This window comes from Pelodiscus sinensis, chromosome 11 (genome assembly GCF_052426305.1).
Source record: "Pelodiscus sinensis isolate ZL-2025 chromosome 11, ASM5242630v1, whole genome shotgun sequence".
In the NCBI taxonomy this organism is placed as follows: Eukaryota; Metazoa; Chordata; order Testudines; family Trionychidae; genus Pelodiscus; species Pelodiscus sinensis.
In genome coordinates, this window is record NC_143062.1 from 2223921 (window position 1) to 2251885 (window position 27965).

A 27965-nucleotide genomic window follows, 5' to 3' on the forward strand; every position below is an offset into this window, starting at 1 on the left:
TGCTACGTGCCAAATTCTATTCTTATTGAGCATGAAGATGGTGAATGGCACTCACTTTGGAGGTTGTTTGTGTGCATGTGCACTTGCTCAAAAAGCCTCTTATTTGAGAGTGAAGACTACCAAGAAACAGGCCTAACTCTCATTTGGACAAAGACCCATTTTTAAATATTAGGGTTTAAACCAGGGCTACACAACACGCAGCATGAGGCCCATGGCCCATTTGTTTGCAGCTCACATGTGGGAGCCAAAACAAAAAAGCAGTCAATATAATGGTCTTGTGTTGATATGAGTTTTAGTAGTTAAATTCCTGGACTGTTATTGCTCAGTAAAAGTGCTGTCATATGGGTGGAAATTGAGTAAATATTGCATTTTATTAATATCAGCAGAACTGACTTAAATGGAGCCTACGTGTTGTGTGGTCTTGCCTTAATCTTTGTATTCATGCCCCTCAGTGTGAAAGAAGCTATTTGCTTATATTTGCATATGTGTTGCATATACATGCAAATATACTTAAGATGCGGACCTCAGCATGTGCTGTGAGTATCATTGTGGCCCCTGGGGCTTCCAGTGTTAAGTAGCCCTGGTCAGCCATTCATTTGGTCTATATTTTATACAAAAGGAAAGAATTCTGCACTGCAAGTTGGCCCAGAATTTGAGACAGGAATGAACTGAAAAATTCAAATGTATATACAAACTTTGTGGGTCAAGCACTGAAGAGCTCAAAATGCCATTAAAAGGCATTCAAAAAAAGCTAAGCATGTAAATCTGACTCCCGGTGTGTTGCTGTTCATGAAGTTTCATGAGTTCAGACAAGGAAAATATAGTACAGCGATTTCAAAGCTTCTACTTCTAACTTTCTATTTGTAGCATCAAGGGCTCTATGTACTCCCCTAAACTTGGTGATTGCCCGTTTGTAAACTTCGGTTCAAAAGGGTATGTTTCTAGTTTCAGAAAGAGGCAAGCAGTTAAGCTTTTATGCTTATATAAAAGTAGTAGCTTGCTGACAGGTAAGAGATCAGCACCACACAGAGCAGCAGCATAAAGATCAGTCATCAACCTTTGTTACACCAAAGTCTTCTTTAGCTAGGTGTTGAAAATGTGGGTTAAAGGGCCTGCTCTTAAAGTCCTAAAGTCTTTTCCTGTATTTTTCTTTACGTTTCTGGTCACTTAGTGCACAGCAGAATGATGAAAACAGGAGGGTTTTTTTTTTTTATTACTAATCAATTGCTTTATGCTAACAGAACAAAAAAGTGCAATTTATCACCATTCATTTGGGTATTAACATAACTCATGCAATTATCTGGTTTTGGCTTGTTTTAGGGGTTCAGGAAAATAGACGTGTTTATGAATGGATAATGCAATGGATATGTTGGGGCTGTGGTGATAGCAAGGACTTGCTTATAGGACTTTAATTATACCACATAACCACTAGAAAAATTGGTCTCTATAGTCAACCTACCTGGAAGCAACATACTGTAACTGAATTATTCAGAAAAGGGCTTTTGCTCATACACTTGCAAACCTGTTATCTTTAAACAAAGAGACCTGAAATAGTATTCTGAAAAATGTCTAAGTAACTTTGTGATTGAAATACAAGAAACACGGCCTATCAACCCAGATCAAATCTGAACAGCATACTCCTGACTCCAGCCCTGAACATTGAATCTGCTTCATGAGAGTCAAGCTTGGTTCATTCCTCTTTAAGAATCACTGCCAGTAATGAGATTCTAACTGCCAAGTTCTGCCCTCAGTTACACTTGTTCAATTCTATTTCCTTCAGCGTTTGCACAAGTGTAACCGAGGGGAGTGGTCTAGAGAGTGGAATGTCCTTTATTATCCATTGTGCTGTTTGACACTAGTAATCAAAAGGATACACAATTAAACCCGATTATTCTCTGAGATCTTTTCTGATCAGACAGCTTTCTTGGTTTTTCTAATCACCACAAAATTTCTCAGCCTTTCCAGACGCCTCACTTTCTCAGGAAGGAAGCTTTATCTATCCCTAATTATTGCCTTAAGTGCTAAACTACAGAATTCAGATGTACGTTTCCCCAGAATTTTATGATTAGATGTAGCTTGTTATAGACACAGAGACACACATTGGCTGCGTCTAGACTGGCATGATTTTGCGGAAATACTTTTTAACGGAAAAACTTTTCTGTTAAAAAGTATGTCCACAAAAGAGCGTCTAGATTGGCACGGATGCTTTTGCGCAAAAGCATCCGTGCCCAGTATAGACACGCTTTTGCGCAAGAAAGTTCCGATGCTCATTTTAGCAATCGGGCTTTCTTGCACAAAAAATTAAGGTGCCTGTCTACACTGGCCCTCTTGCGCAAGTATTCTTATTCCTGAGCGGGAGCGTTAAAGTATTTGCGCAAGAAGCACTGAATTCTTACATTAGAACGTCAGTGTTCTTGCGCAAATTCAAGCGGCCAGTGTAGACAGCTGGTAAGTTTTTGCACAAAAGCAATTGCTTTTGTGCAAAATCTTGCCAGTCTAGATGCACCCATTGTGTGTGGTTTTCTTGGGGCACTGCAATCTAATGGTTTGGACACCTCTTCTTTTGAAAGACCACACCACTGGCCCAAAGTTTAAGGGGAAATAAATCAGCAACATTCCAGTGACTTCAGTAGGGCTACACTGATTTACACCAGCTGAAAAAAGTGACCCATAGTTTCTGCTTCTATTAATGTTCGTTTCCCTTCATTCTTTTTGCCATTTTTTGACTGATAGTGTAGTTTGGTACATTGTTTTCCAGGGTTATGGTTATACCATTGAATACAAATAGATTTGATTTGCTAATCCCCTGTATTGGTTTCTAGACATGTTTTCAAAATATTAAATAATTTAAATCCTTCAATTGAAACAAAGGAACTTGGCATGGTTCTGCTTTACAGTACAGCCTTGTTACAGGCTGGGGACCGAATGGCTAAGTAGCAGTTCTGCAGAAAAGGACCTGGGGATTACAGTGGATGAAAAGCTGGATATGAGTCAACAGTGTGTCCTTGTAGCCAAGAAGGCTAATGGCATATCAGGGTGCATTAGGAGGAGCATTGCCAGCAGATCCAGAGAAGTGATTATTCCCCTTTATTTGGCTCTAGTGAGGCCACACCTGGAATACTGTATCCAGTTCTGGGCCCCCACCCACAGAAAGGATGTGGACAATTTGGAGAGGGTCCAGCAGAGGGTGACCAAAATGATTAGGGGCCTGGAACATATGACCTATGAGGAGAGGCTGAAGGATTTGGGTTTGTTTAGTCTGCAGAAGAGAAGAGTGAGGGGGGATTTGAGAGCAGCCTTCAATTTCCTGAAGGGGGGTTCCAAAGAGGATGGAGAGAGGCTGTTCACAGTAGTGACGGATGGCAGGACAAGGAGCAATGGTCTCAAGTTACAGTGGGAGAGTCTAGGTTGGATATTAGGAAAAACTGTTTCACTAGGAGGGTGGTGAAGCGCTGGGATGGGTTACCTAGGGAGGTGGTGGAATCTCCATCCCTAGAGGTGTTTAAGTCTTGGCTTGACAAAGCCCTGGCTGGGGTGGTTTAGTTGGGATTGGTCCTGCCTTGGGCAGGGGTTGGACTTGATGACCTTCTGAGGTGTCTTCCAGCTCTATGATTCTATGACAGCCAGGCCCTTACTAAAGAAAGGGCTAGAAGAAAATTCCAAGGGTGACATCAGATATCCATGAACTGAAAGTGGTGCAGTAGCGGTATCGTCCAGTCACTGATAAAAATCAGAATGAATGGCCAAAACACATGTAGCCTGAGCCTGATCTTACAATTCTTTTACACTCCTGCAACTTCACTGATTTCCATGGAGTCACCCCAGAGCAAGTGGGATTAGAATAAAAAACTGTTCTAAGGAATTCCTGCACATCTTTCATAAAGAGTCCATAAATTAATCTTATGTTTCTCTGAATACCTGGGCGATTTGGAATTAGATGTAGCTATACTTTAAAATGGCATGCAGAAGGGATTGAGCTCACTTCTACTCCTTTAAAGTCAATGGGATTTTTGTCATTTAGCTCAATGGAAGCAGGACTGGACCCTAAATCCACAACAGTGCTAAACCATGTGGCCTAGCACAAGATAGTGTAAGACTATCTTGACTTTTTTCTCAGACTGAAAGCTGAATATCAATTCCAGTGATTCAAGATATTTTAAATAGATAATGCTAAGTTAATATTTTCAGGAAGTAGAGCTTTAAACAATGTGTCTGTTATAAAGGAGTTTCCCATACCTCCTCCCTAAAATAGGGCAAGACTTAGCAAACACAGATTCTAATCTTTGCTTCATGGGTGTGAATCTAGAATAATTCCAACTGCCCTCAATTCAGTTATTCTAGATTTATGTCACAGACCAGATTTTGAAAGTCTTCACACATTCAATTTCCAGAGAGACAGAGAGAGAGAGAGTTTATAAAATTTGAGATAGAAGCTAAGTGAGATATCAGAACATGCCTCAAAACATAAATTTCAAGTACTTTTCTTCCCAACCCACTTCCTTAATTTTCTTCGTCACATCTTTACATGAGGTTGACATTGGTTCCTAAATCTGCAGTTTTTATACATGCCATTTGATAGATCTACCATGTTCAGTTTACTTACAAACTGTTGTAACAGTGTATTCAACTGTCTCAGAAATGAAACTTTAGAACAGTATTTCTTTTGCTTATATTTTCTTTTATTTCCACAACCTCTTAAATAACTAGAGTACTGTGTATGATCCCATTTTGCGCATGAACAGCGACACAATAAGAATTCCAGCTTTTCAGGAAACCCTCATTTTCTAAACAAGTTTGGCTCTGTATACGCAGCTACCTTAGACATTTATATGGCTTCATTTACCACAGCACCTGAGTACTTAATCTTTAGCATATTAATCCTCACAACACCCATGACAGATGCTAGAACTAAGAGTGTTGCCACATCCCTTGGCATAGAATAAGTAACAACCACCCAAGTATATGGTTTCTGCCTTCAGCATCCCCTCTATAAAAACTGCTCCAGCAGCACTGCTTTGTGTGGTAGGGAAACACTAATCTTCACTTTATAGATGGGAAACTGAGCCACAGAGAGACTAACTGCATTTCTGCACTGCTCTACAGCATGGACTACAGGGGTGCAAACAACAGCTCATATCAAAGTTTTGCAGTAATCCCCCATGTGGACATTGAGGATGTGAATTAAAAACATTCCTAGTTTTCAGTAGCGTAATCCAGTGCACCATTTAGTTTGTCCCTACAATTTAGGGGGCTGTAGTTTGGTGCATACTGCTCTTACACTCCCATCATCTGACTTGTGGAGAAGTGTAAACCAAACCTTAACCGAGTTTTCTCCTACCCCTTCTCTCCCCAAAATGCAAAGTGCACCATATGGTAAGATTGTGGGGGAGCAGGGAATTAAATACCGTATATACCGGCGTACAAGACGACTTTTGATGTTAAAAAACATCCCCCAAAATCGGGGGTCGTCTTATACACCGGTTATACAGGCAAAGCCTCGGGGGAAGCCGGTGACGGGGCATCCCAGGCGCGCCGGGGCTGTCCCGCTGCCAGGGCGTCCTCAGAGGCTTTGCTCCCGGTGTCCCTGGTCTGCTGGAGACGGTCCCCAGCAGACCAGAGGCACCGGGAGCAAAGCTGAAGCGGTGGCGGGGTGCCGCGCTTCTGAGGCTTTGCTCTGGCAAAGCCTCAGAGGCCCGGGACCCCGCCGCTGCTGCAGCTTTGCTCCCGCTGCCTCTGGTCTGCTGGGGACCGTCTCCAGCAGACCAGGGAGACCGGGAGCAAAGGAGGCGGAGGGGCGCTGGGGTATAAGACGAAACCCTATCTTTTAACTAAAAAATTAGGGGGTCGTCTTATACGCCCAGTCGCCTTATACGCCGGAAAATACGGTATGTCTCCCTTGATTCCCAAGCTCGTGCCCTAACATGACCATTCTTAATCTAGATATTAATGAATCCCCCCTCAGAGTTCTCCCCCAACTTGCTTCATCTTTAACAAGCTTTATAAATTTAATGAGCACAAATTCATAGCCTGAAAATTAGCTACTACAGACAAATTGCTGCCCTTGTCAAAAACAATTCAAAATAGTTATGGAATAAAAAGGGGGGGGGGGAAGGTTATTTTCCAACACACCTTTAGGATGTTTATAATGCTGATAGGTAAGGCAAGCTGGTTTAGAAATCATCTTCAAACAACCACCTGTATTTGCAGATTTAGAAAAATTAATATTCCTGAAGCAAGACTCATTTGCTGAAAGCTTGTCTGTTCATGTCAAATGATGGGAGCACAAACACAATGTTGCCTCTCTACATATGCCATTTTAGAGAATCAGCAACGAGCAGAGCAGAGGAAAGAAAAGGCAAAACCCCCTTCCCTCCTCTCCCCCATCCCCTCCGCAATTTTTAATTCCTATTATTCTAGAACAGGATTTCAGGAAAGGCAAAAGGCAAGCTGGATCTGCAACTTTGGCTGTTCTGACAGAAAACTGTCAAATTAATTTAAAAATGGATTATGTGTTTAAAATCCTTTCCTTGGACAGGGACACTTCCCAAAGGTAGGCAAGTAATGACTGCATGTTTCATCTTGTTTATTCAATTTAGGAAGGTCCTGATTTGTAATGAAAGCAGCACTCAATACAATGTTTTTCAACATGAAAAATGAAGACATCTACTAGGATTCCACATTGCATACTGTATCACTTCTCATTCTCTGCAGACAGCGTGTCATATGAACCTAAGGCTAGGGTGCAATCTATGACAACCATATGACTTGAGTCACACTGTCTATGGAACTACTCTGGGATTGCCTGACTGAAAAAAAGACACCGTATAGCAGTTTACATTTTTCACTAAGAGTAAAGGTGCTATGGAATATGGTCCTTATTAGGCTGCATCTACACTGCACCGTTATTTCGAGATAACTAGTGTTATTTCGAAATAATGTGAGTGTCTACACAGCCAGTCTGTTATTTTGAAATAATTTTGAAATAACAGATGGCTTATTCTGAAATCCGTAAACCTCAGTCTTCAAGGAATAATGCCTATTCCAAAATAGCTATTTCAAAATAAGACATATGTAGATGCTCCACTGTTGCTATTTTGAAATAGCCCCTCACCAGGGCTATTCTAAGTTATTCCTCCCCAGTGCTTCCTGGCGCTCTAAATCAAGATAGTGCGTCCACATTAGGGAAGCCTGCTTTGGACTAATTTTGAGACTTTCCTGCAGTGTAGATGTGCTTTTTCAAAATAGCTATTTTGGAATAACTATTCTGGAATAGCTTATTTTGAAATAAGCATGCAGTGTAGATGTACCTTTAGATGTGTAGTCATAACTCCCACTGAAGTCTCTGGGAAATGTGCATGGATATCTACATAAAACAGCCAAGCATAAAACAATTCTGAGTAATTCTTAATTAACAGTCTCAGATAGATGGAAAGACACACAGACAGATGCAAACAGTCAAATATATAGCAGATATCTTTAGTGAAAGAATGATCTTCTCCTAATCAGGGGTCAGGAACATGTTGAAAGCTTGTTGCTGAAGTTTGTAGTACAGGTAGAGAGTCTCAGGGAACATAGGTAAGATTTCTCCCCTTGCTTTTCTGGATAGGAAACTGAGCTATAAATTTTTGCTCATTGAGTTATGACATACTCCAAAGAAGCACGACAGTCACTTTGTATAAAAACCCAGGAAGGCTTCTGATGTTTCTAAATAAAATTAAGTTTACTGTGCAGTAATTTAATAGCTTTAGATACACATCCAGCAGTTGTGAAAAATATCAGTTAACATTGGGGTGTGTCTAGACTACATGGCTCCATCGACAGAGCCATGTAAATTAGTTTACTCGACAGTCAATGAAGCAGGGATTTAAATAATCCCCGCTCCATTAAAATAAAACTGGCCACCCCTCTGTGCCGACAATCATCTGATTCGGCACAGTGTGGCAGTCTAGATGTGGCACAGTCAAGAGAAGCCTTTGTCGACCACTCCTGTAAACCTCGTTTCACGAGGCTCGTTTCATGAGGTTTACACGAGCGGTTGACAAAGGCTTCCCTTGTCGACCACGCTGTGTCTAGACTGCTGCGCTGTGCCGGATCAGCTGATTGTCAGCACAGAGGGGTGGCCAGTTTTATTTTAATGGAGCGGGGATTATTTAAATCCTTGCTTCATTGACTATGTCGAGTAAACTAATTTACATGGCTCCGTCGATGGAGCCATGTAGTCTAGACACACCCTTGCATTTTATTATGTTCAAGGAAATAGACAGAAACAATCTTTGATTCAGACCCAAAAGGGCACCTGTAGGTTACTTATCCTTATCAAAACTGTGCCAACTGCATTAGAAGCAGTAACAGATTTAAGCACATCATCACTCCACCATCAAGACTAGTAGGATTTTTTTTAAAATTGTTTACTGTCAAATGAGTTGATATATTTCACATTTGGTTAGAAAGATCCTGATCTTTAAATATTCATGTTGCTTAGAGTTATGGGCCACACACTGAAAGAAGATGAGTATGATTTCTTTGATGTATAAATAAAAATGCCTTATTTTTCCACTCCAGATTGACTTTTACACAACAAACTAGAAAAGATTCCAATCTCAGTTATGTCATTACAAATTTGACTCATGTAGAGGTCAAGATGGCAAGCAAAACAATGGGGACAATGGTGTGTGTACAGCAGGAAAAGCATTTAACAACAATTACGCTACCAACAGGCTCTCATATCACACTTTACCAGCAAGTCCCAAAGCATTAGCAAAAGGAGGTCAGTTCTCTATCATCATCAAGTCAATGTTATCATGATGATGTGCATCCCATCCATTGCTTCAGATATTCTGGTTCAGCATACCTAATAAATGACAAATCAGTACTAGTTTAAACTATTTTATCACTTTGTACCCATTTTCTGACCCACCAACATGTGTGTCTCAAACTGAGAAGTTACAAGATGGGTGATTAATCTCCAAATCCACTGTATCTCCACGGCTTAACACTCAAGTATGTCAGTGTAACTGAGTGCCGGGGCATATGACATCTGCCTACACAGATGTGCAAGACTTGGTACATGGTAGATCATTCCAAAGTAATTTGTACAACATTGGAGAGAATGCGGATCCTTGTGGGAGTTGAGAGACATTCTTGGAAAGTGAAGGTTTAGTAAAGTACTGCACTTTATACAATGCAGAATGTTAGAAAACTGTCTGGTATTCCACTATTTTCAAACAGCTGCAAGATAAATGAATTAAAATTCAGGCCACTTGGATCATTAAACTTTCAATACTTCCTCAGCGCCAGTACAGAGTGAAAGATCCTTCAGTTGATAAAATTCAAGGCAACATTACCCATCCTTACTATAAATCCAAGATACATTCCAAAGAACTTAGACTTTAGCAAAACAACTTGAAATGGTGAATTTTTTCTCTACAGCTGACTTCCTTCTGAGCATATTGGGGATTTTTTTTTTTTGTGTGCAGCTAAAGAGCAGGGAATGTGAGGACTTATAACGCATCAGTTCCTATACACGTTATCGACTTTAGTGCAGAAAGGATGTACACAAGGGCAACTTATCATAGAACACTGGAACTGGAAGGGACCTCGAGAGATCATCAGATACAGTCCCCAGCCCTCATGGCAGTACCAAGCACTGTCTAGATCCTCGCTGACAGGTGGGAACACCTTGTATTTGTGTTTCTAGTGGAGTTCCCCAAGGATCTGTTCTAGGACCGGTTTTGTTCAACATCTTTATTAATGACCTGGATGAGGGGATGGATTGTACCCTCAGCAAGTTTGTGGATGACACTAAAATGGGGGAGAGGTAGATATGCTGGAGGCAGGGATAGGGTCCAGAGTGGCCTGGACAGATTAGAGGATTGGGCCAAAAGAAATCTGATGAGGTTCAACAAGTGTAGAATCCTGCACTTGGGACAGAAGAATCCCAAGCATTGTTACAGGCTGGGGACCGAATGGCTAAGTAGCAGTTCTGCAGAAAAGGACCTGGGGATTACAGTGGATGAGAAGCTGGATATGAGCCAACAGTGTGTCCTTGTAGTCAAGAAGGCTAATGGCATATTAGGGTACATTAGGAGGAGCATTGCCAGCAGATCCAGAAAAGTGATTATTCTCCTTTATTCAGCTCCAGTGAGACCACATCTGGAGTATTGTGTCCCATTCTGGGCTCCCCCCTCTATAGAAAGGATGTGGATGCATTGAAGAGGGTCCAGTGGAGGGTGACCAAAATGATTAGGGGGCTGGAGCACATGACCTATGAGGAGAGACTAAGGGAGGGATTTGGGTTTGTTTAGTCTGCAGAAGAGAAGAGTGAGGGGGGATTTGATAGCAGCCTTCAACTTCCTGAAGGGAGGTTCCAGAGAGGATGGAGAGAGGCTGTTCACAGTAGTGACAGATGGCAGAACAAGGAACAATGGTCTCAAGTTACAGTGGGGGAGGTCTAGGTTGGATATTAGGAAAAATTATTTCACTAGGAGGGTGGTGAAGCACTGGACTGGGTTACCTAGCGATGTGTTGGAATCTCCATCCCTAGAGGCGTTTAAGTCTCGGCTTGACAAAGCCCTGGCTGGGTTGATTTAGTTGGGATTGGTCCTGCCTTGGGCTGGGGGCTGAGCTTGATGACCTCCTGAGGTCTCTTCCAGCTCTATGATTATAGCGGAGACACTGTGTAGTCGTGGCTCAAATAACCCCATTGTAGGTTATAACCTTACCTTTCCCTCACCAATTCAATGTCATACACAGAGCCAAGTATATTGACCCAATTGAACCATAAAGAGAAATTGACTTACCTGCAGATACTTCTGAAGCAAGAACAGGACAGGCCTGAGACAGCTATTAGGTGTTGAAGCTGAGAAATATACTATTCAACAGTAAGAAAATCTTTCAAAGAACCAAACCAAGAAAGAGAAAAGCAGCTGGCTTGACAGACAGATAACTTGAGACCCTTTGTTACTAACTGTAAGGACAGGGATTTGAGCTGATAACAGGTTTATCCATTGATATGGAGAAACCAATGAAGGGTGGAATGTGCAGCTTTCAGGTGCGTGGCAAATAGCTCTACAACCATTCCTATTCACTATGAAGAACTGGCTGGTAAAGGAGCACCAAAAAAGGATTTTTATATTTGCATTAGTAATATAACGTACTAGAAGATTTACTTGGCATTGCTCAGGTCCTCCCAGATAGCGGGCTGGAGGTGTGAGGTGTAGGAGTCAGGGCAGGGGGGACTCAGTGGAGGGAGAGATGGGCTGGCTGGCAGCTGCTCCCCATAGCCAGGCCAGGATGGTGGAGGCTGCACTACAAGGGCAGCAGCTGCCCCCTGTGGCCACTCAGCAGTATAACTGTCCTCCAAGCATGCTGCCTCCCTATGGTCCTTTTGGGAGCATAACTTCCCTGCTATCACACTCTCCCCTTTCCGTGCGAGAAACAATCACATTCCATGCCCATCCCGCTGTCCTAGTACAACCAATCCCTTACCTTGCTTTGAATTATGATAAGAGAAAGCTCCATCGCACATTTGGTTGGCCTGGCTCTTACTGTTTAGGAGGACACACAGAGATGCACAAACTCTTCCAAATACATCGTAGAGGCCATTCTTTCACTCAAGACCTTCTCCTAACCTAGAATCAGGAGCTTGTGGAAGGTTTGTTGCTGAAGCCTGTAATACAGGTCAGACTCTCATCGAACATGGGTACAGACTGAGCTATAGAGTCCATTGTTCCAGGTTCCGAAGAGTAAGTCTCCAAAGGGTGGAACACTTCTCTTATCCGTGTACATTGGGCTACACTTACAGGGAGATTTGAATTAGGAATTTAAAGGCGGGGGGAGCATGGACCATTCCTGCCATAAGATTTTGTATACTCTCTTCACTCTTATGTCCACCAAGAAAGCCTCTTAACCTTTATTCTTTGCTCCTAATTTTGTCTGTGGACATATTGGGGAACCCGTGCGCACAGGAAAGGCTCCCAGACAGAATTACTATCAACCAATACGTTCCTGGGTACTAAAGGGTTAATTTGTATCTAGAAAGTACATGGAGCACTGTTGCTAGGGTTACTAGGTGGAGGCACCACCAGGAAGTCATCACCCCTGCCTAGGCAGAGAGTATTTAACAAATAAGCTGAATAGTTGCCAACTGCAAGACTATAAAACGCCTCCCCAGAGTAACCGGTCCCACAAGGTGTAAATTTGGCACACACTGCTGGGGACTTCACCGTTTACAACTCTGTTCCGGTATAAAGGACACAGGATACAAAGCAATGGAATGGAGACGATGGCACAAGGAGCTGGAAGTGCATACAGCGGTGATCTCATTTCCTTAAGGAACACAGAGCTACTTGGCTCTTCTCTCCTGTGTAACCTCGTCTAGGAATGGATTCCACTGAACAATCATTTTTTCAGTCTGAGGATGGGGAATCATACACGTCCAGAAGCTAATGACTCTCCCTCCCATTTAGCTGTGATGGGATCCCCAGGGTGCTACACAGGACTGCTGTGCCCCCTGTATTCTCTAGCCTGGGCTGACCTGCAGTGCTTTGCAAGTGACACGCAGCAGCAAACCCCTCCAGGTGCTGTGATCACTCAGCAAAACAGCATGGTTGAGCCTTACACCTAGTTATATTGCAAGAATGCTCCCAGTGCCACCCATGAATCACTCAGAGAAAGACTCTAGTCAAATCTCCCTTCCCCAGCCCTATACCTCAGGCATGGACTATCATGTACTACTTAAGATGAGCAGTGCTAATTTTTTAATTCACCGCTTCATTAATGACAATTGGATATAAACTAACCTTTGCAAAACCTGATCAAGTTTATCAAACACTGGAGGCAAACTCACTGGTAAAGATCAACAGGTAAACGAATGTATTGACTGCAAAAGACAGATTTAAGTGACAGGCAAAAAATGTCAAGAGTAGTTACCGAACAGACAGATAAGCATGTAGTCTAAACTCTCACCCTGTTAAGCTGTGCAACATCAGATCAGTGATTCTCAAAGTGGTTCATGGACCCACTCTGAGAAAGCTACCACCAGCCGCTCATAGTTTGTTTACTTACTGGCTCCACAGCCACAGGGCCTCGTGGCTCCCAGTTGATGCCAAGGGGAGCCCCGGGAAGCAGTGTGGGTCTGTGGACCACTTTGAGAAAACACTGATTGATCTGTTTCCCTCAATCCACTGGATATTGCAGTTCATAGTATATGGCAGGGGTCCTTTTGTGACTTGGGGGCCACTGACCCACAGAAACATCAACCAGGGTCCACACAAAAGTGAGAAGCACCCCCCCCCTCCACACACACACACATCTCACTGATGTGGCCCCCCCCATAGGCCAAAATGAGGGTTTCAGTGGGAGGGAGGGGGGCTTCTGAGAAACTGGCCTGAGGTCTAGGTGGAAGAATGTAGGTGTGGTCTGGGAGGGGAGCCCCAAGACTCAGGGGCCAGATCTAGGCAAGCCAGTCCCCGGGCCTTATGTTCCCCACCCCAGTATATAGGTTTCACCCTCACCTGGACCATCCCCCTCTGTTAGAGTCTTCTGTCTTCTTTTCAGCGTTGTTGTTGCTTGCAGCACAAGTGGAGGAAGGAGAAAGGGATTCCATGCTTGGCCAGAGTTCTCTTTTATACTCTGTTTCATGTGCTGGGGGACTATAAGTCTACACATGTCTGTTGGGCATTGCTAAGTCCTGAGGCAAGGTTGAGCAAGTCCTCTGGTGTGGCCTTATACAGGTGAGTCATTGAATCAAAGCAGCCTTGCTGGACAATGGCTGCTGATGGTTGTTTGACATCCTGCCTGGCCATTGGTTTCTCTCTCTGCTGTTGTCTCCGAGGAGCTAATATTTGGCTGATTCCCCAACTTACAGCATGTTTTAATGACACCTGCCTTCTTGCTCTTTGGGCCTCCCACCATCCTGTCCCACTGGGCCAGATTCTCTGGTCTCCCCTACACAAGGGACACAGTTGGGGTTACTGCACCCTGAAAAGCAGTGCAGACACTGAAGCACTTCAGCTCTGGAGAATGCAGTTCTAAGGCACGGCACCCAGAAACCAACTCTTAAAAAGGGATCAAACCCCCAAATAAATCAGCCTCTCGGTGTAAAAAAGTTTTAGACAAGGAAAGCTCATGAGGATGTTTGCCCCCTCTATGAATGAAAGAGAGATGCACATTGATTGCTTCCTCCCCCGGGTAACAATTATTTACACTGCTCTTGATAGTAAACAAGTGTTTTGATTAAGTTAAAACCAGTAGAATTCAAGAGGTTGCAAATGAAAAGACAAAGTTAGTTACTAAATTAAAATGAAAAGAATATACCTAGCTAGTTCTAATTAACTAAAAACTTATTGCAAGCAGATTCTTATCCTAAAGAGCTATTCTTATTTCTGGCACAGTCTTCAGGTTTGAGGTTGTTTTACCCTGACCAGGGTCTCCAGCCCTTTGTATCCTTTAAGGGTTTTCCAGGCCAGCTGAAAATAAAGGGCTGATAGCATCCCATTGCTTAAATAGTCTCCCCCCCCCCCTCCCCCCAGGCAGGAACCTTTTGTTCTACAGCCCCACTTTCCATGGAAAAATACCAGGGTCAAAATGGCATCCCAGTACCAGTTGCTATGATCACATGTCTTCCTAGGACTAACCACTGCTTAGACTTACAGAACCAACAAGGCTGTTTATAAGTTAAGTTGATCACCAAGTGATTAAGGCTTCTGGGGCACCAGTAATGGTTCTCATTAGCATATTTAAAACTATAAACAGTCTCCCACTTCATATTTTTAACTTTTCATATAAGGATACATGAACCAAAATAGGATATACAGATCTAGTAGATTGTAACATTAACAGGTTACGAGGCACTTTTTCCAAAGTGTCTGAGTTATTAATATAATTATGCATAAGTCAATTTTCATAAATCATAGGGGGACCATCACATCTCATATGGTATGCTTTTATATGCAATATCACAATTATATACAGATGAAGAACATGGGGGTTACAGGGTGTTCCCCAAGGTATAGAACATCTCAGAGTATCCCAACTTTTTTTCTGTTACACATGGGGATGAGGATGAAAGGAGGTAGCAAACCACTGCTGACTGAGCAAAAGACAAGAGATGTGGATATTGAGATGACTTTTGAGAAATTGTTTTTAAGTGATGCAATATGCTCCAAGCTGTGTTTTTGCCAGTCAGCTTTGCAATTAGGTACACCTGCTGCTGTGCATGTAAATGATACTAGCAATCATGTTAGGATTTGAAAACCACTCAGAAGAGAAACAATGCAGGAGCACAATGAGCAGACCAGTTATTCTTGTTGTAAGATATAGTTTGTTGGCTTAGTAACTACAGATCTGCATGTTCTGGTAAGAGACAATTGTTATAGTGATAAAACCTACCAGAGTTAGACGAAAGTCTGAAGCTACGGGTGGGCCTCCTGTCCATGTCCATACAGATGGGGAGTAACTGTCATCAGGCAACACGCAGTGCAGCTGGCACATCATTACTTCACTGTATAGAAGGAGGAACCATCAATCACCTACTGCTTCAAGGATGAGAGCCTCCTGCCAAATCCTCAAGAATGCCCCTCACTTGATAAGAGCAAACTATGAGTCAATACAACTGTGACGGGGCAGAGTTGCCCTGGCCCAGCTGGCTGAAGAGGCCCCACCCTCCCAGTCCTGCTGGGCATGCTCCCAGGAGAGGCAGGCTATAAAAGCTCAGGGAGCCAGTGAGCTTGGGCCAGAGTTCTGGAGTTATCCCTCCAGCAGCCACAGCTACCCAAGGAGCAGCACCCGCAGCTGCTGCCATAGCCCTGCCTGCAGGAGTCCAATGGGCTGAATAACCCACAGAGGGTGGCAGGAAGTAGCCCATGGTGGAGGATTAGCCTGCAGGGAGCTTGGTGTATCGGCAGGAATCCCCACTGAGCAGGCAGCAGTAGTTGCCTCTGTTACAGGACCCTGGGCTGGGACCTAGTGGAGTGGGAGGGCCTGGGTCCACCTACCTCTCCCCCACATCTCCAAATAGGCAGCTCCCCAGCCCTTGGAGAGCTGACGAGGCCTCAAACCAGAAATACCCTGATCGCGGGACCAATACTGTTGACTGGGCCATAGGGCTGTAAATACCGATAGAGGAACCTGTACTTTTGGCTGGGCTGTAAGGCCATAAGTACCCTGATAGAGGTACACATACTCTTGGAGGAACCTGTACTTTTGGCTGGGCTGTAAGGCCATAAGTACCCTGATAGAGGGACACATACTCTTGACTAGGCCGTAGAGCTGTATATACCCTGTGAAAGGGGCACTAGTTAAAACTAAACCTGCAGGTTGTGTTGGCCCTAGGGAAAGGGGGCTTACAATGGACGTTGGGGACTTTCCGTACTGTCAAGGGAGCATACCCTTCAACAACTACTTAGATTCTATATCTCAAACCAAAGTAGGGAAATATTTATTCTATATTCTTAGATTAGAATATTTTATATCATCCTGAACTATGTTATCAAACATCCTGCAATAACATTGCAGAGTAATAATCCTAAGAAAAACCTGCATATTTTTGACATCCATACCACCTACTTTAGTCTATGGTACATTTGATTTCCCAAGGATTGCAGGACAGAGCTCTTATTTGCGTTCACAAATGAAGGTGAGGGTGCCTATTAGATATCACAACGCCAACTGATTTCAGTTAAAAATGGCTGTCAAATAAGTGTTCAGAATCCAAAGAAAAAGCTGAATATCCCTCCAAACGTAAATTAACTGTTCCTCAGACACCAATCTAAAGGATATTAATATACAAAAGTTTTAAATAGGAATATGACAGTGGAACCCAACAGCTTTACAAGGGTGGAATGGTATGTCTCCGTTTCATAGCCTCACCAAGCTATTTACTGATGGACCATAAGTATGTACAAACCAACCAAGCATTCGGCATCATTTGTAGGACTTCTGCATCCAAGACCTGGGAGCTTCTATCAATCTTGTGTGGATTATACTAAAAAGTCTCAGAGGGGTTGACATGTTAGTCTGTAACTTTAAAAACAAGCAGTCTTGTGGCACCTGAGATTACGGCTACACTATGCGCCTACTTTGAAATAAGCGATTTCGAAATAACTCCTGAAATAACTATTTTGAAAATAGTGTGTCCACACTACAAATCCCCCATAGAAATAGAGCAGATTTAAACTGAAATAGTGCAGCCACACTGACTAGAGCCTGAATTGCATTTAAAGCCCGAATTGCATTTAAAGCCCCCCGGAAGCACTCCGGACAGAGCATCAGGACAGCAGCCTCAGGAAGTGACTATCTGAGGGTTGTGCTTGAAGGAGCTCCCCTCTACAGCTGCGTTTCAGACTCTTCTCCATTGCCTACCTCCTTGAAGGACAGCAAACTCACCCTGCATGGTCTGGTTGCACTTGTGGATGCCACAGAACTTCCATGATGGAACTGGACCTGCTGCAAAGCAGTGCCAGGCTCTTAGACCTCGTGCCACAGTTTGCGTGGGCTGCCCATGTGGTGCTGCAGGAGGACAACGACTAACCTGGATTGGGGGACCTCCTCACCCAGGCCTGGGTGCTCCTCCTGCACCACATACTAGTCCATCCTCCCCTGCACACCGTGTACCGCCACTTCTGGCATCAGGAGACCCATTCCGACTGATGGACTGCATCGTCATGGAGCGGTGGAGTGGGAATGGACACCTTCCTGGAGCCAGAGTCCATGACGAGGGGCTGGTGGGAGGTGACTGGCTCCTCTCCCAGGATGCTCTGGGGTGCTGTTGCAGAGTGGAAACTTTGTTCCTTGGCCTTGGTGTAGGCCTGGCACAATTCTTTTATCTTCATGCACACCTGGGCCAGCATGCACACGTGGCTCTTCTGGGCCAAGCTGGCAGCCATCCCACAGTACACAACAGCATTCCTGTGCCTGACAAGGAGATCCTGGAGGTTGGATTGGTCATCCCAGGCCTCTGAGATCCAGGATCTTTGCACCAGTCCACCATGATGCCCTCTCTTGCCCCTGGTCAGGGGCTTCAGAGGTCGCTGCCTGCATACTTGCAGCCATGGGGGGCTCGGACGGAGCGCAGAGGTCTGCCATAGTAGCAGTGTGGGATACTGTTGTGTGGCATGGGGCTAGCAGGGCTGATGTGGTGCCACAAGCCCTTTCCCTTTAAACCCTTTAGGAGCAGGAAAACTATACAGTTTTGAGCGCTGTGGACAGGGTGGACACCACAGCAGCTGTGAGAAGCCCTGGGGGCCAATTATTTCCAAAAAAGCACAGCTGTGCATCCAAACACCCTATTTCAAAAGAGTTATTTCAAAATAGGTGTTATTCCTTGTAGAATGAGGGGTTATTTCACTACAGCACGCTCATTTTTAAAAAATAATTTCAAAAGAACGTGCTTGCTGTGTGGATGCCTGCCTTATTTCAAAATAATGAGAGTTATTTCAAATTAACTCTGTTGTGTAGGCATGCCCTGAGAGATTTACAAATTTATTAGGACATGAGCTTTTGTGGGTAAAACCAACTTCAGATTAGTTGGAGTGGATATTACAGAATTAAGGGTATATACAACAGCAAGAGAGGTTTCCTGTCAGTTGTAGGACCAATGTTAATGAAGCTCGTGGCCTAATAAGTTGTTAGTCTAAGGTGCCACAGGATTGTTGGTTTTTATGATTATACTAGTTCAGGAGAATTTCTTTGAGATCTCTTGCTGATCTGTTAATAGCTGAGAATTCACACATGTTTAGAAGGTGCCATATAGTTGGCTGGCTCCTTTATTGTAAAACATAAAAAATTGAAATGTTACTTCAATTTTTTATATGTTTCGCCTACAGATTCCATACTCTGAATACAGATAAAGATGAATTAAAGCCATAAAAATTCGAATCGGGTTTGAGTTTAGACTAAAGTTTAGACTGAGTCTAGAGTTTACCTTAGAGTCAGGGTATGTGCAGACCATGTGTTTTTGCTTTGGTCCATCTAGAATGACCAAACACACAACAGAATGCAGAGTTTTAGGGAAAGAAGGAAAATATTTATGTGACACGAGTACCCATGAATCTAGCTTGGATCAAATTATTAATTACACAAGAAGCAGTAGAACAGGAAATAAAAATGTTTAATCTCCTCTGTGTCTGGTAGTATGTGGTGAAAGCTGCCATTATGACAGCACCTTTTGCTAACATTTGATGAAGGTCAATCCTATAAAACTCATTACTGTCCAGAAGGATTTAATGAATGGGGAAAAGTTTCACTCGCAAGACAAAAGCACTAATCATGCAATTTTAACTTATTGTAATATTACTGCACTGCAGACAGCAGTCCCAGACAGTCTGGACTAAAGAATTCAATAGAAGGAACCTACTACATGCACAATACCTGTATTAATACCTATCTACAGCAAGCACTGAACTATGCGGCAAAGGAGACACTTGTGCACAGAGTCAAGTTAGCCATTAAGCTGTTGCTCCACTCTTGCATGGCAAGCCATTCAGACAATGACATTTGTGATTTTACCAAACAACCCAAGGCAGGTCTTGGTCATGCTGCATGAGATGCAATAGCCCAACTGGCCAGTATGACAGGATACATCTACACTAGCTCGTTAGTTTGGCTAAGTAGGGTAACTAGGGCAAGCAGAGTTGCAAACGAAGCCTGGGATTTAAATATCCCGGGCTTCATTTGCATGTTCCCGGGTGCCACCATTTTTAAATCCCCCTTAGTCCAAACTCCATGCCTGAACTCCGTGCACATGGCATGGAGTAGGTAGTTCGAATTAAAGATCCTAATTTGAACTACCATTACTCCTCATTCCACGAGGAGTAGCAGTACCACAACTCCTTCACCTACAATGATGTTGCCACCACCCTACAACTCTTTTTTTGCCAGGACCCTTAGACACAACACTGAAACTTCAGATTCAAATAGCTCTGCATTTCCCAAACTGTGGGCCGCGGCCTGGTACTGGGCCGTGGGAAAAAAATACAGGGCATCAGCATGGCTGCTGGGGGGGAGCAGAGCGGGGCGGGAACTGGCTGCTGGGAAGCAGTGCTGGGGGCAGCGGGGATGTCCCAGTGGAGATCCGGGCAGGCAGCCAAAGCAGGGCTGGGAGCGGCAGGGCTCTCCTGTGGAGATGTGGGCAGTGAAAGCAGGACTGGGGCTGTCCCGTGGAGATCCAGGCATGTAGGCAGGTGGGGGGCAGAAGCAGGGTTGGAGGCAGCGGGGCTGTCCCACAGAGATGGGGGGGCGTGGGCAGGTGGGGGGCAGAAGCAGGGTTGGGGGTAGCGGGGCTGTCCCACAGAGATGGGGGGGCGTGGGCAGGTGGGGGGCAGAAGCAGGGTTGGGGGTAGCAGGGCTGTCCCACAGAGATGGGGGGGCGTGGGCAGGTGGGGGGCAGAAGCAGGGTTGGAGGCAGCGGGGCTGTCCCACAGAGATGGGGGGGCGTGGGCAGGTGGGGGGCAGAAGCAGGGTTGGGGGTAGCGGGGCTGTCTCACAGAGATGGGGGGAGGGGCAGGTGGGGGGCAGAAGCAGGGTTGGGGGTAGCGGGGCTGTCCCACAGAGATGGGGGGGCGTGGGCAGGTGGGGGGCAGAAGCAGGGTTGGGGGCAGCGGGGCTGTCCCACAGAGATGGGGGGGCAGGTGGGGGGCAGAAGCAGGGTTGGGGGCAGCGGGGCTGTCTCACAGAGATGGGGGGCGTGGGCAGGTGGGGGGCAGAAGCAGGGTTGGAGGCAGCGGGGCTGTCCCACAGAGATGGGGGGCGGGGCAGGTGGGAGGCAGAAGCAGGGTTGGAGGTAGCGGGGCTGTCTGGCAGCGGAGATCAGAGAGGGCAGGCGGTAGAATCAGGGCTGCATGAGGGGAGGGGGAGCTGGCTGGGGGAGATCAGGAGGAGGAGGACGGGAGAATCAGCTGCCAGAAGCAGGGCTGGACGGGGGCAGCGGGGCTGACTGGGGAGATCGGGAAGAGAAAGGTGGGGGAGGGGAGAGCGGGATTGACCTGGGCACATGCAGACCCTGGCAGATGAGTGAGTCTGGCCGGGGATTCCATTTTGCCCCTTCCCTGGAGTAGCTGCAAACTGCCTGGCAGGTAGACACACTCAGGCAGCGTGAGCACATCTACCAGCCAGGCAGCTAGTTATAATAAAACATACCTAATCAGAAAATACCAGGCATTTTCTATGTCTGTGTCAGGGGGTGCACGCCCCCAGTGTGCCCCAGTGCCCCCTGACTGTCCTCACATAGCCCCTCTCAGGGCAAGTTACAGTCTGTATGGATTGCTCATCATAGGCATTTGTCTCAACAGCTCAGCTTACCTAGTCAGCCTCATGGTCTGCCCGCAAGCCAGGGGCTTTGTTTCCAGCCCCCAGCCAGGGGGAGTCTTGGCTGGTCCTCCTCCAACCTTTGCTGGTCATCTCCAGCTTGTCTCCCTTCAAGGCGCTCCTGCTGACTCTGCAGTCAACCCTCCACTGGCTCATCCCCTTAGCAAACTGTGCTCCTCCCTTTATAGCTGACAGCTGGGCTCTCATTAGCCTAACCGCTTCAGCTGGGTTCTTCCAGCCACCCTAAGGCTCAAGACCTGAGCCTTGGGCTTAAAGGCCCAGTGCAGGGCAGGCGCCCTGTCACAGTCTGGTAATTTCTCAATTTCTTTCCCAGACAAAACCTTCAAATACCAGACTATCCAGTACAAAACCGGACACCTGGCAACCCTGCCCTTCCTTGCAACCTCCCACTTAGCCAGATACCCTACCCCCGATCTGCTCCTGCTCCCGCCTCCTGAAGTGCCTCCTCCATGTGGCGCCGGGTCCCCCAAGCCCTGACCCAGGCTGGATGGAGGATGCAGCAAAATGTATTCATTTTTCATATGCATTTATATTTTTGGCCTGCAAAAGACAGTACTGAAAAAAAAAAAAAAACAGGTTCCAACTAAAGTAAAAAGTTTGGGAAACCCTGATCTAGCCAGCTTTCTATCCATCTTACAGTCCATTTATCAAATCCATATTCCCTTAACTTGCTGGCAAGAATATTGTGGGTGACTGTATCAAAAGCTTTGCTAATACTGGCACTGGGGGTTTTGGGAGAAACAACTTATTTGAATATTCATCATTTGCTTATTGAATATGCAAATATGCAAATGAATGTTACTGGTCCTCCAAAAGCTCATGAATGGATTTACTGGTCTTCGTGTCAAAAAGTTTGGGAACCCCTGCAATAGCTGAAATAATTAAATGTACTATTTAAAAAATTCTACAACAGTGAACTTGACCAGAATGAACCATGAATTTGGAAGGGCTCTGTCTGGGAGTGTACAAGAGACTACAGAGTTTTGTCGACAAAAGTGGACTTTTGTCAACAAAACTATACCTGCGTCTACACTACCGCTGAGTTCTGTCGACATAACGTCGACAGAACTCAGCAGTTTTGTCGACACTGGTAAACCTCATTTTACGAGGCATAACGCCTTTTGTCGACAGAGTCCTGTTGACAGAAGGTGTTATTGCATCTAGGGTTGTGTCTAGACTACACGGTTTTGTCGACAAAGCAGCTTGCTTTGTTGACAGAACTGAATGTAGTCTAGACGCTCTTTGTCGACAGAAGCTTTGTCGACAGTAACTGTCGACAAAACTTCTGTCGACAAAAGCCTGTAGTCTAGACGTACCCTCTGTGTGCATGCCCTACGTCACCCATCAGCCTATGAAATGTCTGAGTACGTGCCTGAACCCAGCATTGACAGTGAATGGTGTTGAGATGTGTAAGACACCTTGAGAGATTCTTCAGCACGCCCTTTTTAGGGGAAACATACTAACGGCAGGTGTGCTATAGGTAGGACTCGGGCACCTCAGTGGAGTAAAGAAAGCCTATAAAGACAAGAAACAAAATCCAAACAAGAGAGTTTAGAAATCAAACTCTAAAGCTAATTGAAGAGAGCACCGATAAACCCTGATATTGCATCATTCTGACCAAGTATAGTTTGGTTAGGAAACTGCTCATAAACCAAACTGGATTTTCACTGGAAGCATTAGTCAGTCAACTGTAAATATTCACTAATTATACAGTTTAACATTTTTCAGTTTATGGTTTTGTCATTTTATTTTTTTTTTAAACTTTTGTCACCTGTGTTAGTGGGGAGACCCAATCATATCGTGAAAGTATTTGCACAAGAAGCACTGATTTTGTACATTACAAAGTCAGTGCTCTTGCGCAAATTCAAGCGGCCAGTCTAGATGCATCCTGAGGCTGTGTCTACACTGGCATGAATTTCCGGAAATGCTTAAAACAGAATAGTTTTCGTTATAAGTATTTCCGGAAAAAGAGCGTCTACATTGGCAGGCTGCTTTTCCGGAAAAGCATCTGTGGCCAATGTAGACGCGCTTTTCCAGAAAAGAGCCCCGATAGTCATTTTTGCGATCGGGGCTTTTTTCTGGAAAAGACTACTGGGCTGTCTACACTGGCCCTTTTCCGGATCAGTGTTCCGGAATAAGGACTTATGCCCGAGCGGGAGCAGCGTAGCTTTTCCGGAATATCGGCTGATTTTGTACAGTAGAGCGTCGTTGCTTTTCCGGAAATTCAAGGGCCAGTGTAGACAGCTCGCAGCTTATTCCGGAAAAGCGGCTGATTTTCCAGAATAAGTGGCCCAGTGTAGACACAGTGTACAAGGATTAAGGAAGTCAGTAGAATAGTGACTTATTTCAGTGCTATGTAGGCAGCACCAAATTTTGAAATAAGCTATTTTGACTTCAGCTATACACGTGACGTAGCTCAAATTGTGTAGCCTATTTCAGCTTTAGCTCTGCTGTGTAGACGTGCCCTAAGCAAACCGCAGTACTCCTGTGAGGGGAGATGGAAAGAATTAAGTTTGTTTAGTTTAGAAAAAGAGAAGACTAAGAGGGGACATGATAACAGCTTCCAAGTACCTAAAAAGCTGTTACAAGAAGGAGAGAGAAAAATTCATCTTAACCTGCAACAGGACAAGAAGCAATGAGATTAAATTGCAGCAAAGGAGATTTAGGTTGGACATTGGGGCTCTGGCTACACTGCCCTCTCTTGCACAAAAAAATATGCAAATGAGGTGAAGTGTGGAATATTGCTGTGCCTCATTTGCATCATTCGTGATGCTCCATTTTTTTGCACAAAAGCCTCCTCTTGTGAAAAAGCAGTTCTTCCTCTTTTTCAGGAAGAACAGTTCTTGTGCAAGAGGGGGGCTTTGCACAAAACCAGAGCCTCATTTATTATGCAAATGAGGCACGGTGATATTTCATGATTTGCCTCATTTGCATATTTTTTGCGCAAGAAGGGGCAGTGTAGACGTAGCCTAGGAAAAACTTCCTCACTGTCAGATTGGTTAAGCACTGGAATAAATTGCCTAGCGAGGTTGTGGAATCTCCATAACTAGAGCGTCAGAGCAAGTCAGACAAACACCTGTGCGGGATAGTCTAGATGGTGCTTCGTCCTGCCAAAATTCAAGGGACTGGACTTGACTTCTCAAGGTTCCTTCCAGGTCTATGATTTAAAAGTGCAAGGAGACCATGGACCAGAAATCAGCCTTGGGATAAGGATCACGATGCACTTGTATTAAAGTGTGTTTTTATATGGCTCTCCGTTTACTCTGTACATTTAGAAGAACTACAACAGAATGAATCTTGTATGCAGTTTTGGAGCAGCTCTCTATCCACTGCCCCTCAGAATTAGTAAACCTTTCAGATTTTGTTGCTTATTCACCCTCCCTCCCAAACCATACAGGTGATCTTCTCTTTAGCAGGAGAACCGCTGGCTACAACCCCTAGAATAAATCAGCCAAGTATAGTCCCAAATCAGAGAGAGGCTCTCATCCCTCCTCAATGTAGAGCTTACTACCTCAGTAGTGCTTTTCACCTAGCAGATAGGAACCATGAGAGGCTTAGAACTCTGATCTGCTATGTTTTGTTTCCACAGGTTGTACCTCTCTAATCCAGTAACATCAGTGGTCCTGCATGATTTTAGTTAGCCAGAGGTCCACTTATCATGGGTGTGGCCAAGTTTCCCATGGTCCCATAAAGTTTGTTAACAGGCCCCAGTTCTTTTCTCAGTATACTGTGCTGTTATTTAGCTCCAATTTACCCCTAAATGTCTTCTAACATCCTACTAAGGAATGGAAGTGTTGATAATGCCTCTAGACAATATTGACCTCCTGTGGTTTGGAAAATTCTCTAGTTCAGCAGTGGTCAGATCCTGAGGGTGAAAGACTAGAGAGGTTCAACCTGTACTATACAACTCAGCTGGCTACGAGCCCTTCCATATTACAGGTTAGAGAACTAGGGGTGTTTTCTGTTAAAGAACCTTCCTTTGGAATATTCATTCAGCTTGGAGTACATTTTAAACCAGAGGTGAGGTTGAGCAGCGCGGGATCTTCAAACCTTAGTGTCACGGATCTCTCTGGGATTCCGCAAAGAATCTAATCACCTGGGGAGATATGTCAAGTGGTAGGTGTTATGCAGTGATTTTTCATTAGTTTTAATTACTGTCATTTTATAGGGTAGTTAGCATCTTCAGTCCTCTGTCTGAATCATACTGGGATTTCTGCCAAATGTCTTTCCCTTCATTGGTTCCCTCGAGCACTGTTTAATAATGGAAGTGCTTTAACATGTTTTAATAAAAATATAAATGCCAAACAGTTTTGAATGAGAGGGAAACTAGATTTTAAATGTTTATAATAAAATCTTCTTTATTCGTAATTCTACTAAACTAAAAACTTGGAGTACCTGCTGTTCAACAAAAGGCTTTCTTAGGGTTGAGGAGAGAGTATATGGAGCATGCCCACCTAAAAAACATACAGCAACAAAGCCACCCAAAATTTTAGCCACTATTAATGCCATCCTGGGAGATGGGCAGACGGGAAAAGTACCGATTCCTATCCTTGAAGCAGTTGCCTTGGTAGCTTATTGCACATTATTAAAACAAACCTTATCAGCTCCAGATTTTAAAGGAAGTCTCTCTTCTCTGAGTAGATGACATGATTTACAGAACTAACCACAATCCAAATTGTGATTTGTGACAAAATTGTGCTTGAAAGATCTGTAGCCCATAAATTATTTATAGAGGTTTGCAAGCAAATATTAGGATAATGAATAAACCCAGATATTACGTGTTCGTGAACGATGTGCCTTCCCCCCCCCAAAAAAGACAATTAACTGAACAAATTCATTGGGAATTTTTGCTCAGCTCTATGAAGTAAATATTTTATTTGTCCACAGTATTTACAATTAGGATTGTTTCTCTGTTTCCTCCAATGTTGTTAATAAATACAATCATATTTATTTTGCCCTTTGGTTTTCTGTAGGACATCCTCAAAACACTGTTTGCTATAGGAATCTTTGGGTTATTAGAGATCTTAAGTGTGAGCTCTCTCAGCCTTTAACTTGGGAATGACATCTTCTCCTAAGTGTCTGTAAGGCATCTGAAGTCAACGGAAGCTTATATAAGTGGTAAGTCAGGGTTTTTATACATTCCTACTTTGATAGTATACACTGAAAAAGTCTCAGTTCATGCAGAGTGTTGTCCATGTGTCAATGTAGTGTTGAGTAACAATGGCAGGTACAGGCTCCAGTCAAAACTGAAATCACTAAGCTACCCAAGGTAAGAATTTCTGGGTTGGACCATTACAGTGAAATCCTGGCCTGAGTGAGGCTAATGGCAGAACTCCATTGATTCCAGTGAGGCCAAGATTCCACTTTTGGGCTATACATTTTCATAAGTTTCTCTCTGACATTTGTTTCAGATGGTGCTAGAATGTCAACACTGTTTTAAGAAACAGCAGGTGTTACACCTGCACAGGCAGTCTGTTAACAGCCTGTGGAGCAAAGGCTAAGGCATTTTGAAACCTACAGCGTTGGAGGGGGAGGAAAGAGAGATGTTAGTATTTAATTAAGGAGCAGGCATTGCAACATGTCTCTTACAAAGCAAGCCACAGACTGAAAGATGTTTAAAAGATCCAAGCAAACATAAGATGTTAACACAGCCGTGATAAGAGCATTCACATTAGAAAAGTCATATTTAGAGGAAACTTTCCATTGATCCAAGCCTCCTTTAGATCTGCTGCAACGTTAGGCCATGATCCTGCACTGAGGACCACACAGGAGGACCTCTTTAGTTGCCCAGAGTTCTACTGAAGTCTATCGGACTCTATGCAGGTGCAGGGATCCTTTCACTAGAAGACTGGGGTGTTTGTACTGAATATCTGTTTCAGGTTGTACGTTGTACTGAATTCCAAATGGGACACAGATAAGTCACCTCAGTTGTTCATAGAGAGACATTGAGTGTCATCTCGCTTATGCTTTAAAAGGCTACAGAGAGGAGGAATGGGGTACAGGTGGGGGAGAGAGAGAGAAACATGATATTCTATATGGCCACTTCTTTTTTAAATATGGGGTGAGGAAGCAAGGAGACTATTATCACCTTCCCAGCTGACTGGTGCTCCCTGTGCTGCTCTATATTGCATGGAATTGTATGTTAGATATTAACTGTCTCCGCACATGAATGATACTCAGAAGTTAACTATAATTTGCCCAGTGTAAAATGAACACAAACAAACCATCACGAACTGTTTGGTTCTTTTCACTGACGATTGAGGCTTTTGTTTAAGTTGTGGTGATATGTTAGAACCAATCCTACAAGAAATGTAACATCAGTCCTTTTACAGGATTTTCTGTCATTGTTTGGCACTGAGGTCTGGACACATGAAGAGACATCTCTCAACATCAGCAGACTTAAGAGAATCTACAGCATGCTTTGAAATATAGGAAAGTTGATCTTGCTGGGCTGTTTACTTCAACACAATTAAAAAAAAAAAAAGATGATCTCTTCTCTCAACCACAGATGAGAAAATTTGTAGTAGGTAAAGCTACAGGCAAAGGAAGATTTATAACCAAATTTAACAGATTAAATAATACCCTCTTTAAAAGTCTTCTGGGACCGACACTGTATTCTATAACAGGCCCTTTGACTCAGT

At 44.2% G+C, this 27965-nt stretch overlaps 1 long non-coding RNA gene across 1 annotated transcript; it reads right to left on the minus strand.

Moving 5' to 3' along the window:
- Positions 1–8208: 8208 nt before the first annotated feature.
- LOC142830990 (uncharacterized) lies at positions 8209–21428 on the minus strand. Its single transcript, XR_012906574.2, has 3 exons — positions 21298–21428; positions 15391–15502; positions 8209–8851 (listed from the first exon to the last, which is right to left on the minus strand). It is a non-coding gene; the product is annotated as an uncharacterized LOC142830990 (long non-coding RNA).
- Positions 21429–27965: the final 6537 nt, after the last annotated feature.